The sequence below is a fragment of the Dipodomys spectabilis genome, unplaced genomic scaffold (genome assembly GCF_019054845.1).
Source record: "Dipodomys spectabilis isolate Male_0828 unplaced genomic scaffold, ASM1905484v1 ptg000186l, whole genome shotgun sequence".
Taxonomy (NCBI): Eukaryota; Metazoa; Chordata; class Mammalia; order Rodentia; family Heteromyidae; genus Dipodomys; species Dipodomys spectabilis.
In genome coordinates, this window is record NW_024870863.1 from 1,778,899 (window position 1) to 1,796,946 (window position 18,048).

The following is an 18,048-nucleotide window of genomic DNA, read 5'->3' on the forward strand; positions in this document are numbered from 1 at the left end:
GGGTTGGGGTGAGTGTTAGAGTTAGGGTTAGGGTGAGGGTTATTGAGACTTTGAGGGTGATGGTTAGGGTGTAGGTGAAGGTTAGGGTTAGGGTTTGGGTCAGGGTGACGGTGAGGGTTAGGGTGAAGGTGAGGGTTAGAGTTAGGGTTAGGGTGAGGGTTAGGGAGACATTGAGGGTTAGGGTTAGGGTGTAGGTGAGGCTTAGGGTTAGGGTTCTGGTTAGGGTGACGGTGAGGGTTAGGGTGAAGGTGAGGGTTAGGGTTAGGGTTAGGGTGAGTGTTAGGGTGAAGGTTAGTGTGAGGATTAGGGTTAGGGTTATGGTTATGGTGAGGGTAAGGTTTAGGGTGAGGTTTAGGGTGAGGGTGAGGGTTAGGGTTAGCGTTAGGGTTATGGTGAGGGTTAGGGTGAGGTTTAGGATTAGGTTGAGTGTGAAGGTTAGGATTAGTGTGAGTGTTAGTTTTAGAGTTAGGCTTAGGATGAGGCTAATTGTTAGGGTGAGGGATGGGTTGAGGGTGAGGGTTAGGATTGGGGTTAGGTTTAGGGTGACGGTTAGTGTGAGGGTTAGGTTTACGGTTAGTGTGAGGGTTAGAGTGAGGGTAAGGGTTAGGGTGAGGGTTAGTCTGAGGTGTAGGGTTAGGGTTAGGGTGAGGGTGATTGTGAGGGTTTGGGTGAGGGTGAGAGTTAGGGTGTGGGTGAGGGTTAGGTTTAGGCTGAGGTTTAGGGTGACGGTGAGGGTTAGGGTGAGGGTAAGGGTTAGGGTTAGGGTTAGCATTAGGGTGAGGCTTAGTGTTAGGGTTAGGATTAGGTTGAGGTTTAAGGTGAGGGTTAGGGTTAGGGTTAGGTTTAGGGTTAGTGTGAGGATTAGGGTTAGGGTTAGGGTTACAGTGAGGGTTAGGGTTAGGGTGAGGAGTAGGGTTAGGGTTAGGGTTAGTGTGAGGGTGAATGTGGGGTTAAGGTGAGGTTGAGGGTGAGGTTGAGGGTGAGGGTTAGGGTTAGCATTATGGCTAGGGTTAGTGTTAGGGTGAGGGTTAGGTTTAGGCTGAGGTTTAGGGTGACAGTGAGGGTTAGGGTGAGGGTGAGGGTCAGGGTTAGGCTGAGGGTTAGGGTTACGGTGAGGGTTAGGCTTTGCATTAGGGTTAGGGTTAGGTTGAGGGTGAGGGTTAGGGTTATGGTTGCGGTGAGGGTGAGGGTTAGGGTTAGGGTTAGGGTGAGGGTTAGGGTTAGGTTTAGGATTAGGGTGACGGTGAGGGTTAGGGTTAGGGTGAGGGTTATGGTGAGCATTAGGGTGAGGGTTGGGGTTAGGTTTATGGTTAGGGTGAGGGTTACGGTGATGTTTAGTGTTAGTGTTAGGTTTAGGATTAGGGTGAGGGTAAGGGTTAGAGTAAGGGTTAAGGGTGAGGGTGAGGGTTCGAGATAGCATTAGGGTTAAGGTTAGGCTTTGGGTGAGGGTTAGTGTTAGGGTTCGTGTGAGGGTGACGGTTAGGTTTAGCATTAGGTTTAGGGTTAGTGTTAGGGTGAGGATTAGGGTTAGGGTTAGGGTGAGGGTGAGGGTGAGGGTTAGGTTGACGGTGAGGGTAAGGGCTAGGGTGAGGGCTAAGGTTAAGGTTAGGTTTAGTGTTAGGGTTAGGGTGGGGGTTAGGGTGAGGGTAAGGTTTAGGGTGAGGTATAGGGTGAGGGTGAGGCTTAGGCTTAGGTTGAGTGTAAGGGTTAGGGTGAGGTTTAGTGTGGGGGTGAGGGTTAGGGTTAACATTAGTGTTAGGGTGAGGATGAGTATTAGGGTGAGGGTGAGCGTGAGGGTTAGGTTTAGCATTAGGGTTAGGGTTAGGGTGAGGGTTAGAGATAGGTTTAGGGTTAGGGTGAGGGTATTGGTTAGGGTTAGGTTTTGAGTTAGCGTGAGGGTGAGCATGAGGGTTAGGGTTTGGATTAGGGTTAGGGTTAGGTTTAGGCTGAGGGTGAGGTTGAGGGTGAGGGTGAGTGTTAGGGTTAGGGTTAGGGTTACATTTAGGGTCAAGGTTAGGGTGAGGGTTAGGGTTAGGTATAGGGTTAGAAGGAGGGTTAGGTTGAGGGTTCTGGTTAGGGTTCTGGTGAGGGTAAGGGTTAGGGTGAGGGTTAGGTTGAGGTTGAGGGTTAGGGTTAGGGTTAGGGTTAGCCTGAGGGTTAGGGTGAGGTTTAGGGTTAGGGTTAGGGTTAGTGAGAGTTTGTGTTTGAGGGTAAAGTTTAGGGTGAGGTTTAGGGTGACTTTGAGGTTAAGTGTTAGCATTAGGGTTAGATTTGGGGTTAGGGTGAGGGTTAGAGTTAGGGTTAGGGTGAGGGTCAGGGAGACATTGAGGGTGACGGTTAGGGTGTAAGTGAGGGTTAGGGTTAGGGTTCGGGTTAGGGTGACGGTGAGGGTTAGAGTGAAGGTGAGGGTTAGGGTTAGGGTTAGGGTGAGTGTTAGGGTGAAGGTTAGTGTGAGGATTAGGGTTAGCGTTATGGTTATGGTGAGGGTAAGGGTTAGGGTGAGGTTTAGGGTGAGGGTGAGGTTTAGGGTTAGCGTTAGGTTTAGGGTGAGGGTTAGGGTGAGGTTTAGGATTAGGTTGCGTGTGAGGGTTAGGGTTAGGGTGAGGGTTGGGGTTTTGGTGAAGGTCAAGATTGGTGTTAGGGTTAGAGTTAGGGTGAGGGTGAGGGTTAGGGTTAGGATTAGTGTTAGGGTTAGGGTTAAGCTGAGGGTGAGGGTGAGGTTTAGTGTTAGAGTGAGGGGTAGGTTTAGAGTTAGGTTTAGGGTTAGTGTGAGGTTGATGTTTTGGGTTAGGGTAGGAAGAGGGTTTGGCTGAGGGTTGGGGTTAGGTTTAGGGTGACGGATATGTTTGGGGTTAGGGTTAGGATGAGGGTAACTTTTAGGGTGAGCGTTAGGGTTAGGGTGAGGGTTAGGGTTAGGTTGAGGGTTAGGGTGAGCGTTAGGGTGATGGTTACGTTTAGGTTTAGGGTTAGCATGAGGGTTAGGGTGAGGTTTAGTGTTAGTGTTAGGGTTAGGGTTAGGGTGAGATTTAGGGTGAGGGTAAGGCTTAGAGTGAATGTTATTGTGAGGGTGAAGTTTAGTGATAGCATTAGGGTTAATGTGAGAGTTAGGGTTATCGTGAGGGTTAGGGTGAGGGTGAGGGTTAGTGATAGGGTTAGGATGAGGTTGAGGGTTAGGGTTAGGGTTAGGGTGAGGGTTAGGGTTAGGGTTAGGGCTAGGGTGATGGTGATTGTGAGGATTAGGGTTAGAGTGAGGGTTAGGGTCACGTTTAGGGTGAGATTTACGTTTAGGGTGATATTTAGGGTTCAGATTCTGGTTCGGGTGAGGGTTAGGGTGTGGGTGAGTGTTAGGGGACGATGAGGGTTAGGGTGACGCTGAGGTATAGATTGAGGGTGAGGATTAGGGTTAGGGTTAAAGTGAGTGAGAAGGTTAAGGTTAGGGTTAGTGTGAGGGTTATGGTGAGGGGTAGGGTTAGGGTTAGGGTGAGGGTTAGGGTTACTGTGAGGGTTAGGATTAGGGTTAGGGTTAGGGTTAGGGTGAGAATAAGAGCTAAGATGAGGGTTAGGTTAGGGGTGAGGGTTAGGGTTAGCGTTAAGGTTAGGGTGAAGTTTAAGTTGAGGGTTTGGTTTAGGGTAAGGGTTAGGGTGAGGGTGAGGTTTAGGGTTAGGTTAAGGGTGAGGGTTAGGGTTAGGGTGAGGGTGAAGGTTAGGGTTAGATTTTGGGTGAAGGTAAGGTTTAGGGTGAGGGTGAGCAGTAATTTTAGGATTATGGTTAGGGATAGGTTTAGGTTTAGGTTGTGGATTAGGGTTACGGTTAGGAAGAGGGTTTGGCTGAGGGTTAGGGTTAGAGTTAGGGTGAGGGTTAGGGTTAGTGTGAGTGTTAGGCTTAGGGTTTGGGTTAGGGTTAGGACGAGGGTAAGGTTTATTGTTAGGGTTAGGGTTATGGTGAGGGTTAGGGTTATGTTGAGGGTTAGGGTGAGTGTTAGGGTGAGGGTGAGGGTTAGGGCTAGGTTTAGGGTTAGGTTTAGTGTTAGGATAAGGGTTAGGGTGAGGGTTAGGGTGAGGGTGAGGGTGAGGGTTCAGGTTTGGGTTAGGGTTAGGGTGAGGGTGAGGGTTCAGGTTCGGGTTAGGGTTAGGGTGAGGGTGAGGTTTAGAGTTAGGGTTAGTGTGAGTGTTAGGGTTAGGGTGAGGGTTAGGGTTAGTTTTAGGGTATGGGTTAGGGTGACGGTGAGGGTTAAGGTTAGGTTTAGGGTGAGGGTGAGGGTGAGGATGAGGGTTAGGGTGAGGGTTAGGGTTCTTGTGATGCTGAAGTTTAGTGTGTGGGTGAGATTTAGGGTTAGGTTGAGGATTAGGGTGACGATTTGGGTTACGGTGTGGGTGTTGGTTAGGGTTAGGTTTAGCGTTAGTGTGAGGATTAGGTTTAGGGTTCGGATTAGGGTGAGGGTTAAGGTAAGGGTTAGGCATACCGTTAGACTTAGGTTTTGTGTGAGGATTAGGGTTAGGTTCAGGGTTAGGTTGAGGGTGAGGATTAAGGTGAGGGTGAAGGTTAGGGTTAGCTTTAGGGTTCGGGTTAGGGTGTGGGTGAGGGTTAGGGTGACAGTGAGGGTCAGGTTGACATTGATTGTTAGGGTGAGGGTGAGGGTGAGGATTAGGGTTACGGTGAGGGTGAGGGTTAGAGTGAGGGATAGGGTTAGGGTGAGGGTCAGGGTGAAGGGTAGGGTTAGGGTTAGTGCGAGGGTTAGGGTTACTGTGAGGGTTAGGGTTAGCGTTAGGGTTAGTGTAGGGTTAGGTTAAGGGTAAGGGTTAGGGTGAGGTTGGGGTTTAGGGTTAGGGTTAGGGTGAGAGTTAGGTTAAGGGTGAGGTTGAGGGTTAGGGTTAGTGATAGGGTTAGGGTGAGGGTGATGGTGAGGGTTAAGTTTAGGGTTAAGTTTAGGGTTAGTGTGAGGATTAGGGTTAGGTTTATGGTTAGGGCTTAGGGTAAGGTTTAGGGTGAGGTTTAGATTGAGTGTTAGGGTTAGGGTGTGTGTGAGGGTTAGGTTGAGGGTGAGGGTGAGGGTTAAGGTTCGAGTGAGGGTTAGGGTTCATGTTAGGGTGAGGGTGAGGGTTCAGTTAATGGTGAGGTTTAGGTTGTGGGTGATGGTTAAGGTTAGGGTGAGCGTTAAGGTGACAGTGGGGGTTTGGGTGAGGGTGAGGTTTAGGGTTAGGTTTAGTGTGAGGATTAAGGTTAGGGTGAGGGTTAGGTTAATGGTGAGGGTAAGGCTTAGGGTGAGGTTTAGGGTGAAGGTGAGGATTAGGGTTACCATTAGGGTTAGGGTTAGGTTTAGGGTTAGGATTAGGGTTATGGTTAGGGTGAGGGTGAGGGTGAGCATTAGGGTTAGGGTTAGGGTGAGGATTAGGGTGATGGTGAGGGTTAGGTTGAGGGTTAGGTTTAGGGTGAGCATTAGTTTTAGGGTTACGGTGAGGATTAAGATTAGGGTGATGTTTAGGGTGAGGGTGAGGGTAAGGGTGAGGGTGAGGGTGAGGGTGAGGATTCCGGTGAGGGTGAGGGTTAGGGTATGGGTGAGAGTTAGGGTTCGGGTGAGTGTTAGGGTGACGGTGAGGGTTACGGTAAGGGTGAACGTTAGGGTTAGGGTTAGGGTTGGGGTGAACGTGAGGGTTTCGGTTAGGAAAGGGGTAGGGTTAGGGTTAGGGTGAGGATTAGGGCGAGGGTGAGGTTTAAGGTGAGGGTTAGGGTTAGGGTGAGGGTTAGGGTTAGGGTGATATTTAGGGTGAGGCTTAGGTTTAGGTGAGGGTGAGGATTCGGGAGAGGTGAGGGTTAGGGTGTAGGTGAGGGTTAGGGATAGGGTGAGGGTTAGGGAGACAGTGAGGGTTAGGGTGAGGGTGAGGGTTAGGATGATGTTTAGGGTGAGGGTGAGGGTTAGGTTGAGAGTGAGTGTTCGGGTGAGGGTGATGGTACGGGTGATGGTGAGGCTTATGGTGTGGGTGAGGGTTAGGGTTCGGGTGACTGGGTGACAGTGAGGGTTAGGGTGAGGGTGAGGGTTTGGATTAGGTTTAGGGTTAGGTTTAGGGTGGGGGTTAGGCTGAGGGATAGTGTTAGGGTTATGGTGTGGGTTAGGGTTAGTGTGAGGGTTAGTGTTATGTTTAGTGTGAGGATAAGGGCGAGGGTGAGGATTAGGTTTAGTGTTAGGGTTAGGGTTAGGGTGAGGATGAGGGTGAGGGTTAGGTTTAGGATTAGGCTTAGCGTTAGCCTTAGGGTAAGTGTTAGGGTGAGGGTGAGTGTTCTGGTGAGGTTGAGTGTTAGAGTGTGGGTGAGGGTTAGGGTTAGGGTGAGGATTAGGGTTGGGTTTAGGGTTAGGGATATGGTGAGGGTAAAGTTTAGGGTTAGGTTTGGGGTGAGGGTGAGGTTTAGGGTTAGCGTTAGGGTTAGGGTGTGGTGAGGGTTAGGGTGACGGTGAGGGTTAGGGTGACGGTGAGGGTTAGGGTGAGGGTGCGGTTTCGGGTTAGGGTTAGTATTAGGGTGAGGTTTAGGGTTAGGGTTAGGATTAGGGTGAGGGTTAGAGTGAAGGATGTGGTGAGGGTTAGGGTTAGGGTTAGTGTGAGGATTACGTTTAGGGTTAGGGTTAGGGTGAGGGTTAGGGTTAAGGTGAGGTTTAGGGTGAAGGTGAGGGTTAGGGTTAGCGTTAGGGTTAGGGGGAGGGTTAGGGGGAGGGTTAGGGTTAAGGTTAGGGTTAGGATTAGGTGTAGGGTGAGGGGTAGGGTTAAGCTTAGGGTGAGGTTCACGGTTAGTGTGAGGGTTAGGGTTAGGGATAGGGTTAGATTGAGGGTAAGGGTTAGGGTCAGAGTTAGGGTTCGGTGAGGGTTAGGGTGTGGGTGAGGATTAGGTTTAGGGTAGCGTTAGGGTGATGGTGAGGGTAAGGGTTAGGGTGAGGTTTAGGGTGAGGATTAGGGTTAGGGTTAGGGTTAGGATTATGGTGAGGTTAAGGGTTAGGTGAGGTTTAGGGTGAGGTTGAGGGTTAGGATTAGAGTTAGTGTTAGGGGTAGGGTGAGGATTAGGGTGAGGGTTAGGTTTAGGGTTAGGGTTAGGGTGAGGGTGAGGGTTAGGGTGAGAATTAGTTTTAGGGTGAGGGTAGGGATAGGGTTAGGGTTAGGGTGAGGCTGGGGATTAGGGTTAGGGATAGGTTTAGACTTGGGGTGAGGGTGAGGTTGAGGGTGAAGGTTAGGATTAAGGTTAGGTTTAGGGTTAGGATGAGGGTGAGTGTGAGGGTGAGTGTGAGGTTGAGGGTTAGGGTTAGGGTGAGGGTTAGTGTTAGGGCTAGGGTGAAGGTGAGGGTTAGGGTGAGGGTGAGGGTGAGGTTGAGTTTTTTGGTTAGATAAGGGTTACTTTTAGGGTAGGGTGAGGATTAGTGTGAGGTTGAGGGTTAGGGTGAGGGTTAGGGTTAGTGTAAGGTTTGGGGTTAGGGTTAGGGTGAAGGTGAGGGTTTGGGTTAGGGTGATGTTTAGGGTGAGGTTGAGCGTTAGGGTGAGGGTTTGGCTGAGGGTTAGGGTTAGGGTGAGGGTGAGGGTTAGGTTTAGGGTTAGTGTGATGATGAGTGTGAAGGTTAGGTTAAGGATTAGGGTTGGGGTTAGTGTTAGCCTTAGGATGAGGGTTTGGGTGAGGGTTAGGGTTAGGTTTAGGGTGAGGGTTATGGTTTATGTGAGGGTTACGTTGAGGGTGAGGTTGAGGGTCAAGGTTAAGGTGAGGGTGAGGGTGTGGGTTAGTGTTACGATTAGGGTTAGAGTGAGTTTTAGGGTTAGGGTTAGGATTAGCGTTAGGATGAGGGCTAGGATGAGGGTGAGGTTAAGGGTTAGGGTAAGGTTGAGGGTTAGGTTTAGGGAGAGTGTTAGGGTAAGGGGTAGGTTTAGGGTTAGATTTAGGGTAAAGGTTAGGTTTGGTGTGATGGTTAGGGTTAGAGTTAGGGTTAGTGTAAGGTTTAAAGTGAGGGTTAGGATGAGAGTGAGAGTTAGGGTTTACGTGAGTGTTAGGGTGAGTGTTAGGGTGAGGGTTAGGGTAAGGGTTAGGGTTAGGGTGAGGGTGAGGGTGAGGGTGAGCGTTAGGGTGTGGGTCAGGGTTAGATTTAGGGTGAGGGTTAGGGTGATGGTGAGTGTTAGTGTGAGGGTGAGGGTTAGTGTTAGGTTTAGGGTTAGGGTGAGGATGAGGGTTATGTTTACGATTAGGTTGACGGTTAGGTTTAGGGTGAGGGTTAGGCTTAGGTTTAGGGTAAGGGTGAGGGTGAGGGTAGAGTGAGTTTTAGATTTAGGTTTATGGTTAGGGCTAGGGTGAGGGTGAGGGTTAGGTTTAGGATTAGGGTTAGGGTTAGGTTTAGGCTTAGGGTGAGGGTGAGGGTGAGTGTTAGGGTTAGTGTGTGGGTTAAGGTTAGTGTTAGGGTGAGGGTGAGGTTTACGGTGAGAGTGAGGGTAGGTTTGGGATTAGGGTTAGTGTGTGGATGAGGGTTAGGGTGAGGGTGAGGGTTGGGGTGAGGGTGAGGATTAGGGTGTGGTGAGGGTTAGGTTTAGGGTGAGGGTAAGGTGACGGTGAGGGTTAGTGTGAGGGTTCAGTTTCGGGTTAGCATTAGGGTGAGATTTAGGGTTAGGGTTAGGATTAGGGTGAGGGTTAGAGTGAAGGATGGGGTTAGGGTTAGGGTTAGGGTTAGTGTGAGGATTAGATTTATTGTTTAGGATGAGGGTAAGGTTTAGGGTGAGGTTTAGGGTGAAGGTGAGGGTTAGGGATAGCGTTAGGGTTAGGGTGAGGGTTAGGGTGAGGGTTAGGTATAGGGTGAGAGTGAGGGTTAGTTTTAGGTTTAGGGTAAGAGTTAGGGTTACGGTGAGGGTTAGGGTTAGGGTGAGGGTGAGGGTGAGGGATAGGGTGAGGGTTAGGATCAGGGTTAGTGTTAGGGTTAGGGTTAGGATTAGGCTTAGGCTGTGGGGTAGGGTTAAGCTTGGGGTGCGGTTTAGGATTAGTTTGAGGGTTAGGGTTAGGTTTAGGGTTAGAGTGAGGGTAAGGGTTAGGCTTAGGGTTAGTGTTAGGATGAGGGTTAGGCTAAGGGATAGGGTTAAGCTTAGGGTGAGGGTTAGGGTTAGTGTGAGGGTTAGGCTGAGGGGTAGGGTTAAGCTTAGGGTGAGGGTTAGGGTTAGTGTGAGGGTTAGGGTTAGGGTTAGAGTGAGGGTTAGGGTTAGGCTGAGGTTGAGGGTGAGGGTGAGGATTAGGGTTAGGGTTAGGGTTAGGGTTAGTTTGAGGTTTTGCGTGAGGGTTAAGGTTAGGGTTAGGTTTAGGGTGAGGTTTGGGGTTAGTGTGAGGGTTAGGGTAAGGGTGAGGTTGCGGGTGACGTTTAAGATGAGGGTGAGGGTTAGGGTTGCGATTAGGGTTAGGGTGAGTTTTAGGGTTAGGGTTAGGGTTAGGTTTAGGATTATGGTTAGGATGGGGCTAGGGTGAGGGTGAGAGTTAGGGTTAGTTTTAGGGTGAGGTTTAGGTTTAGGGTGAGGGATAGGGTGTGGAGTAGGTTTAGGGTTAGAGTTAGGATGAGGGTTAGGATTGGTGTGAGGGTTAGGGTTAGGGGTTAGGATTAGGGTGAGCGTAAGGTTTAGGGTGAGGCTTAGCGTGAGAGTGAGGGTAAGGGTTATCGTGAGTGTTAAGGTGAGGGTTAGGGTAAGGGTTAGATTTAGGGTTAGGGTTAGGTTGAGGGTTATGTTTAGGGTTAGGTTGAGTGTTAGGTTTAGGGTGATGTTTAGGATGAGGGTAAAATGTAGCGTGAGGGTGAGGGTTCGGTTGAGGTTGAGGGTTAGGGTATGGGGGGTTAGGGTTAGGTTAAGGGTTAGGGTGAGGGTAAATGTTATGTTTACGTATAGGTTGACAGTTAGGTTAGGGTGAGGGTTAGGGTTAGGGTTAGTGTACGGGTGAGGGTGAGGTTTAGGGTTTGGTTTAGGCTTAGGCTTATGGTGAGGGTGAGTGTGAGGGTGAGGGTTAGAGTTAGTGTGAGGGTTAGAGTTAGGTTAAGGGTTAGGGTGAGGGTTACGATGAGGGTGAGGGTGAGGGTGATGGTTAGGGTGTGGTGAGGGTTAGGTTTAGGGTGAGGGTTAGGGTTAGGGTTAGGATTAGGGTGAGGGTTAGGGTGAAGGTTAGGGTTAGTGTGAGAATTAGGGTTTGGGTTTGGGTTAGGGTTAGGGTGAAGGTAAGGGTTAGGGTGAGGTTTAGGGTGAGGTTGAGGGTTAGGGTTAGCGTTAGGGTTAGGGTGTGAGTTAGGCTGAGTGTTAGGGTAAGGATTAGGTTTAGTGTGAAGGTGAGTGTTAGGGTTAGGGTTAGGGCGAGAGTTTGGGTTAGGGTTAGGATGAGAGTGAGGATTAGGGTTAAGGTGAGGGTTAGGGTCAGTGTTAGGGTTAGGGTTAGGGTTAAGATGAGGGTTAGGCTGAGGGATAGGGTTAAGCTTAGCATGAGAGTTAGTGGTAGTGTGAGGGTTAGGTTTAGGGTTAGAGCTAGGGTTAGAGTGAGGGTAAGGGTTAGGGTAATGGTTACAGTTAGGGTTAGGGTTAGAGTTAGGGTGAGGGTGAGGGTTATGTTTAGGTTGACGTTTAGGGTTAGGATTAGGGTTAGGGTTAGGATTAGGCTGATGGTGAGGGTGAGGGTTAGGGTTAGGGTTATGGTTAGGGTTTGGGTTAGGGTTAGGGTGAGGATTAGTGTTAGTGTGAGTGGTAGGGTTAGGGTTAGCGTGAGGGTTAGGGTTACTGTGAGGGTTAGGTTTAGGGTTAGGTTTAGGGTGATGTTTAGGGTGATGTTTAATGTGAGGGTAAAAGTTAGGGTGAGGGCGAGGGTTCGGTTGAGGGTGAGGGTTAGTCTATGGGAGGGTTAGGGTTAGGGTGAGTGTTAGGGTGATGGTAAGAGTTAGGGTGAGCGTTAGGGCTAGGGTTAGGTTTAGGGTTAGGGTGAGGGTGAGGGTTATGGTTATGTATAGGTTGACGGTTAGGGTTAGGGTGATGGTTAGGGTTAGGGTTAGTGTAAGGGTGAGGGTGAAGTTTACGTTTAGGTTTAGGGTTAGGGTTAGGGTTAGGCTTATAGTGAGGGTTAATGTGAGGGTGACGGTTAGCTTTAGTGTGAGGGTTAGAGTTAGGGTTAGGGTGAGGGTGAGGGTTAGTGTGAGGGTGAGGTTTCGGGTGAGGGCGAGGGTTAGGGTGTGGTGAGGATTATGTTTAGGGTGAGGGTTAGGGTTAGGGTTAGGTTTAAGATTAGGGTGAGGGTTAGGGTGAAGGATGGGGTTAGGGTTAGGGTTAGTATGAGGATTAGGGTTAGGATTTGGGTTGGAGTGAGGGTGAGGGTAAGGGTTAGGGTAAGGTTTTGGGTGAGGTTGAGGGTTAGGGTTAGCGTTAGGGTTAGGGTGTGGGTTTGGGTGAGTGTTAGGATTAAGATAAGGTTTAGGGTGAGATTGAGGGTTAGGGTTAGGGTGAGGGTTAGGATGAGAGTGAGGATTAGGGTTAAGGTGAGGGTTAGGGTCAGGGTCAGGGTTAGGGTTAGGGTTAAGATGAGGGTTAGGCTGAGGGATTGGGTTAAGCTTAGCGTGAGGGTTACGGGAAGTGTGAGGGTTAGTTTTAGGGTTAGGGCTAGGTTTAGAGTGAGGGTAAGGCTTAGGGTAAGGGTTAGTGTGACGGTGCGTGTTCGGGTTAGGTTTAGGGTTAGTGTGAGGGTTAGGGTGAGGTTTAGAATTAGGGTTAGGGTTAGAGTTAGGGTGAGGGTGAGGGTTATGGTTATGGTTAGGGTTAGGGTTAGGATTAGGGTTAGGGTTAGGATTAGGCTGAGGGTGAGGTTGAGGGTGAGGGTGACGGTGAGGGTTAGGTTTATGGTTAGGGTTTGGGTTAGGGTTAGGGTGAGGGTTACGGTTAGTGCGAGTGGTAGGGTTAGGGTTAGTGTGAGGGTTAGGGTTAGTGTGAGGGTTAGGGTTAGGGTTAGGGTGAGGGTTAGTTTTAAGGTTAGGATTAGGGATAGGGTGAGGATTAGGTTTAGCGTAAGCGTTAGGGTGAGAGTTAGGGTTAGGGTGAGGTTTAGGGTTAGGGTGAGGGTGAGGGTGAGGGTGATGTTTAAAGTGAGGTTGAGGGTTAGAGTTATGATTAGGGTTAGGGTGAGTTTAAGGGTTAGGGTTAAAGTTAGGTTTAGGATTAGGGTTAGGATGAGCCTAGGGTAAAGGTGAGGGTTAAGGTTAGGGTTAGGGTGAGGTTTCGGATTAGGGTGAGGGATAGGGTGTGGGGTAGGTTTAGGGTTAGAGTTAGGATGAGGGTTAGGATTGGTGTGAGGGTTTGGATTAGGGTTAGTGTTAGAGTGAGGGTAAGGTTTAGGGTGAGGCTTAGCGTGCGAGTGAGGGTTAGGGTTATCGTGAGTGTTAGGGTGAGGGTTAGGGTGAGGGTTAAGGTTAGGGTTAGGGTTAGTGTGAGGATGAGGATTATGGTTAGGGTTAGGTTGAGTGTTAGGTTTAGGGTGATGTTTAGGTTGACGGTAAAAGTTAGGGTGAGGGTGAGGGTACGTTTGAGGTGAGGGTTAGGGTATGGGAGTGTTAGGGTGAGTGTTAGAGTCATGGTAAGGGTTAGGATGAGGGTGAGGGTTAGGGTTAGGGTTAGGGTGAGGGTGTGGGTTAGGGTTAGTGTAAGTGTGAGGGTGAGGTTTAGGGTTAGGTTTAGGGGTAGGGTTAGGGTTAGGCTTAGGGTGAGGGTGAGTGTGAAGGTGAGGGTTAGAGTTAGTGTGAGGGTTAGAGTTAGGGTTAGGGTGAGGGTGAGGGTTAGGGTGAGGGTGAGGGTGAGGGTGAGGGTGATGGTTAGGGTGTGGTGAGGGTTAGGTTTAGGGTGAGGGTTAGGGTTAGGTTTAGGGTTAGGATGAGGGTTAGGTTGAAGGATGGGAATACGGTTAAGGTTAGTATGAGGATTAGAGTTAGGGTTTGGGTTAGGGTTAGGGTGAGGGTAAGGGTTAGGTTGAGGTTTAGGGTGAGGTTGAGAGTTAGGGTTATCGTCAGTGTTAGGGTGAGGGTTAGGGTGAGTGTTAGGGTTAGGATTAGGTTTAAGGTGAGGGTGACGGTTAGGATTAGGGATAGGGTGAGAGTTAGGGTTAGGGTGAGGGTTAGGTTGAGTGTGAGGTTTAGGGTTAAGGTAAGGGTTAGGGTCAGGTTAGGGTTCTGGTTAGGGTTAGGATGAGGGTTAGGCTGAGGGATAGGGTTAAGCATAGTGTGAGACTTAGGGGTAGTGTGAGGGTTAGGGTTAGGGTTAGGGCTAAGTTTAGAGTGACGTAATGGTTAGGTTAAGGGTTAGTGTGAGGTTGAGGGTTAGGGTTAGGTTTAGGGTTAGTGTGAATTTTAGGGTGAGGGTTAGAGTTAGGGTTAGGGTTAGAGTTAGGGTGAGGGTGAGGGTTATGGTTAGGGTGAGGGTTAGGGTTAGGATTAGGGTTATGGTTAGGATTAGGCTGAGGGTGAAGGTGAGGGTGAGGGTTAGGGTTATGGTTATGGTTTGGGTTAGGGTTAGGGTGAGGGTTATGGTTACAGTTAGTATTAGGGATAGGTTGAGGATTAGGGTTAGGGTAAGGGTTCGGGTAAGGCTTAGGGTTAGGGTGAGGGTTAGGGTTTTGGTGAGGGTTAGGGTTAGGATTAGGGTTAGGGTTAGCTTTAGGTTTAGGATGAGGTTAAGGTTGTGTGTTAGGGTTAGGGTTAGGGTGAGGGTGAGGTTAAGGTTTAGGGTTAGGATTAGGGTTAGGGTTAGGGTTAGGCTGAGGGTGATGGTGAGTGTATGGGTGAGTGTTAGGGTTAGGATGAGGGTGAGGCTTAGGTTGTGGGTGATGGTTAGGGTTAGGGTGAGCTTTAGGGTGACGGTGAGTGTTAGGGTGAGGGTGAGGGTTAGGGTTAGGTTTTGGGTGAGGGTTAGGGTTAGGGATAGGGTTAGGTTGATGGTTCTGCTGATGGGTAGTGTTAGAGTTAGGGTGAGGTTTAGGGTTAGTGTGAGGGTTAAGGTTAGGGTTAGTGTGAGGATAAGGTTAGGGTGAGTATTAGTTTGAGGGTGAGGGTTAGGGTTAGTGTTAGGGTTAGGGTGAGGTTTAGGGTGAGGGTTATGGTTAGGGTTAGGGTGAGGGTTAGGGTTAGGGTTGGGTTAGGTTAAGGGTTATGGTTAGGGTGAAGGTTTGGGTTAGTGTTAGGGTTAGGGTGAGGGGTAGCGTTAGGGTTAGGATGAGGGTTAGGCTGAGGTTTAAGGTTAGGATCATGGGGAGGGTTAGGGTTAGTGTGAGCGTTAGGGTTAGGTTTAGGTTAGGGTTAGGGTTCATGTGAGGTTTAGGGTGAGGGTTAGGGTGAGGGTGAGGGTTATGGTTAGGGTTAGGGTGAGGGTGAGGGTGAGGGTTAGGGTTAGGGTTAGGGTGAGAGTTAGGGTGACGGTTAGGGTTAGAGTTAGGGTTTGGGTTAGGGTGAGGTTTAGGATGAGGGCAAGGGTTAGGGTGAGTGTTAGGTTGAGGATGAGCGCTACAGTTATGGTGAGGTTAAGGGTAAGGGCGAGGGTAAGGGTGAGGTTGACGGTTAAGGTTATCATTAGGGTTAGGTTGAGGGTGAGGGTTAGGGTGAGGGTGAGGTTTAGCGTTAGGTTTTGGGTTAGGGTGTGGGTTAGGGTGAGGGTTATGGTTAATGTGAGGGTGAGGGTTAGAGTTAGGGTTAGGGTGAAGGTTAGGGTGAGTGTGAGGGTTAGGGTTAGGGTGAGTGTTAGGGTTAGGGATAGGGTTTGGTTGAGGGTTACGCTTAGTGGTAGTGTTAGGGTTAGGATGAGGTTTAGGGTTATTGTGAGGGTTAGGGTTAGGTTTAGGGTTAGTGTGAGGATAAGGTTAGGGTGAGGATTAGTGTGAGGGTGACGGTTAGGGTTATGGTTAGGGTTAGGGTGAGGGTTAGGGTTAGGGTTGGGTTAGGGTAAGGGTTAGGGTTAAGGTTAGGGTTAAGGTTTGGGTTAGGGTTAGGGTTAGGTTTAGGGTGTGTGTGAGGGTTAGGCATAGGGTGAGGATTAGGGTGATCATGAGGTTTAGGGTGAGGGTGAGGATTAAATGTTAGGGTTAGCATTAGTGTGAGGGTAAGGGTTAGGGTTAGGTTTAGGCTGAGGGTGAGGTTTAGGCTTAGGGATAATATTAGGTTTAGGGATAGCCTGAGTATTAGGGTTAGGGTAAGTGTTAGGGTGATGATTAGGGTTAGGTTTAGGGTTAGCGTGAGGGTTAGGCTGAAGGGTAAAGTTAGACTTAGTGTGAGGGTTAGGTTTATTGTGAGGGTTAGCATTAGGGTTAGCGTGAGAGTTAGGGTTAGGATTAGGGTGAGGATGAGGGTGAGGGTTAGGGTTAGGGTGAAGGCTAGGCTGAGGGTGAGGGTTAGGGAGAGGGTGAGGGCGAGGGTGCACGTTAGGGTTAAGGTTAGCGTGAGGGTTAGAGTTAGGGTAATGTTTAGGGTGAGTTTGAGGGTTAGCTTGAGGCTGAGGCTTCGGGTGAGTGTGAGGGTTCGGTTTCGGGTGAGGGTTAGGGTGTGGTTGAGGGTTAGGGTTCGGGTGAGTGTTAGGGTGACAGTGAGGGTTAGGGTGATAGTGAGGGTTACGGTTAGCATTAGGGTTAAGGTGAGGGTGAGGGTTTGGGTGAGGCTTAGGGTTAGGGTAAGGGCTATGGTGAGGATTAGGGTTAGTGTGAGGCTTAGGGTTAGTGTTAGGGTGAGGGTAAGGTTTAGGGTTATGGTGAGGGTTCGGGTTAGTGTGATGGTTAGGTTTAGGGTGAGGGTTAACGTTAGGGTGAGGGCTAGGGTGAGGGTGATTGTTGGGGTGAGGGTGAGGGTGAGGATCAGGTTTTCTTTTAGGTAAGGGTTAGGGTTAGGTTTAGGGTGATGATTAGGGTGAGGGTGAGGTTTAGGTTGAGGGTTAGGGTTAGGTTGAGGATTAGGGTGAGGGTTAGGGTTAGGATGATGTTTAGGTTGAGAGTTCTGGTTAGGTTGTGGGTGAGGGTATGGGTGAGGTTGAGGGTTCGGGTGAGGGTGAGGTTTAGGGTGTGGGTTAGGGTTAGGTGGGGATTAGGGTAGGGTTAGGGTTAGTGTCAGGATAAGGTTTAGGGTGAGGGTTAGCATGAGGGTTAGGGTTAGTTTTAGGGTGAGGTTTAGGGCTAGTGTGAGGGTAAGGGTTAGGGTCAGGGTTAGGGTGATGTTTAGGGTGAGGGTTAGAGTGACTGAGGGTTAGGGTGAGGGTGAGGGTGAGGGTTAGGTTTAACGTTAGGGTGAGGGGTAGGGTTAGGTTTAGGGTGAGGTTTAGGTTTAGTGTGAGCGTTAGGGTTAGAGTTAGGGTTAGTGTGAGGATAAGGGTTAGGGTAAGGGTTAGGATGAGGGTGACGTTTAGGGTTAGCTTTGGGGTGAGGGTTAGGGTTCGGGTGATGTTTAGGGTGAAGGTGAGGGTGCGGGTGAGGGTTAGGGTGAGGGTGAGTGTGAGTGTTAGCGTGAGGGTGAGGGTGAGGGTGAGGTTTTTGGTTAGGTAAGGGTTAGCCTTATTGTTAGGGTGTGGATTAGGTTGAGGGTGAGGGTTAGTGTGAGAGTTAGGGTTAGGGTGAGGGTTAGGGTTAGGGATTGTTTGAGGGTTAAGTTTAGGGTGATGTTTGGAGTGAGGGTGAGGATTAGGATTCGAGTTTGGGTTCGGGAGATGTTGGGGGTTAGGGTGTGGGTGAGGGTTAGGGTTAGGGTGAGGGTTAGGGTTTCGGTGAGGTTTAGGGTGAGGGTGAGGGTTAGGGTTAGGTTTAGGGTGAGGGTTAGGGTTAGTGTTAGGGTTAGGGTGAGGGGTATTGTTAGGGCTGGATGAGGGTTAAGGTTAGTGTGAGGGTTAGATTTAGATTTAGGGTTAGGGTGAGGGTGAGGGTTTGGGTTATAGTTAGGGTTAGGGTGAGGGGTAGGGGTAGTGTGAGGGTGAGGGTTAGGGTTAGTGTGATGGTTAGGTTTAGGTTTAAGGTGAGGGTGAGGGTAAGGTTTAGGATGAGGGTTAGGGTGAGTGTGACGTTTTGGGTTATCGTTAGGGTTTGGGTGAGGGTTAGGGTGAGGTGTAGGGTTAGGGTTAGGGTGTGTGTTAGGGTTAGTGTGAGGGTTAGGATTAGGGTTAGGTTTAGGTTTAGGGTTAGGGTGAGGGTGAGGGTAAATATTAGGGTGAGTGTTAGGGTGAGGGTGAGGGTTTGGGTTATCATTAGGGTTAGGGTGAGGGGTAGGTGTAGTGTGTGGTGAGGGTTAGGGTTAGTGTGAGGGTTAGGTTTAGGGTTAGGGTGAGGGTGAGGGTCAGGGTTAGGGTGTGGGTTAGGGTGAGTGTGAGGTTTTCTGTTATCGTTAGGGTTTGGGTGATGGTTAGGGTGAGGTGTAGGGTTAGGGTTAGGGTGAGGGTTCGGGTTAGGGTGATGTTCGGGTGAGGGTGAGCGTTAGGGTGAGGGTTAGGTTGAGGGTTAGGATTAGGTTCAGTGTGAGGGTGAGGGTTAGGGTTAGGGTGAGGGTTAGGCTTAGCATTAGTGTTAGGGTGAGGATGAGGGTTAGGGTGAGGGTGAGCGTGAGGGTTAGGTTTAGCATTAGGGTTAAGGTTAGGATGAAGGTTAGGGATAGGTTTAGGGTTAGGGTGAGGGTATTGGTTAGCCTTAGGTTTTGAGTTAGAGTGAGGGTGAGGGTGAGGGTTAGGGTTTGGATTAGGGTTAGGGTTAGGTTTATGCTGAGGGTGAGGTTGAGGGTGAGGGTGAGGGTTAGGGTTAGGGTGAGGGTTACATTTAGGGTCAAGGTTAGGGTGAGGGCTAGGGTTAGGTAAAGGGTTAGAAGGAGGGTTAGGTTTAGGGTTCTGGTTAAGGTTCTGGTGAGGGTAAGGATTAGGGTGAGGGTTAGTTTGAGGGTGAGGATTAGGGTTAGGGTTAGGGTTAGCCTGAGGGTTAGGGTGAGGTTTAGGGTTAGGGTTAGGGTTAGTGAGAGTTTGAGTTTGAGGGTAAAATTTAGGGTGAGGTTTAGGGTGACTTTGAGGTTAAGGGTTAGCATTAGGGTTAGATTT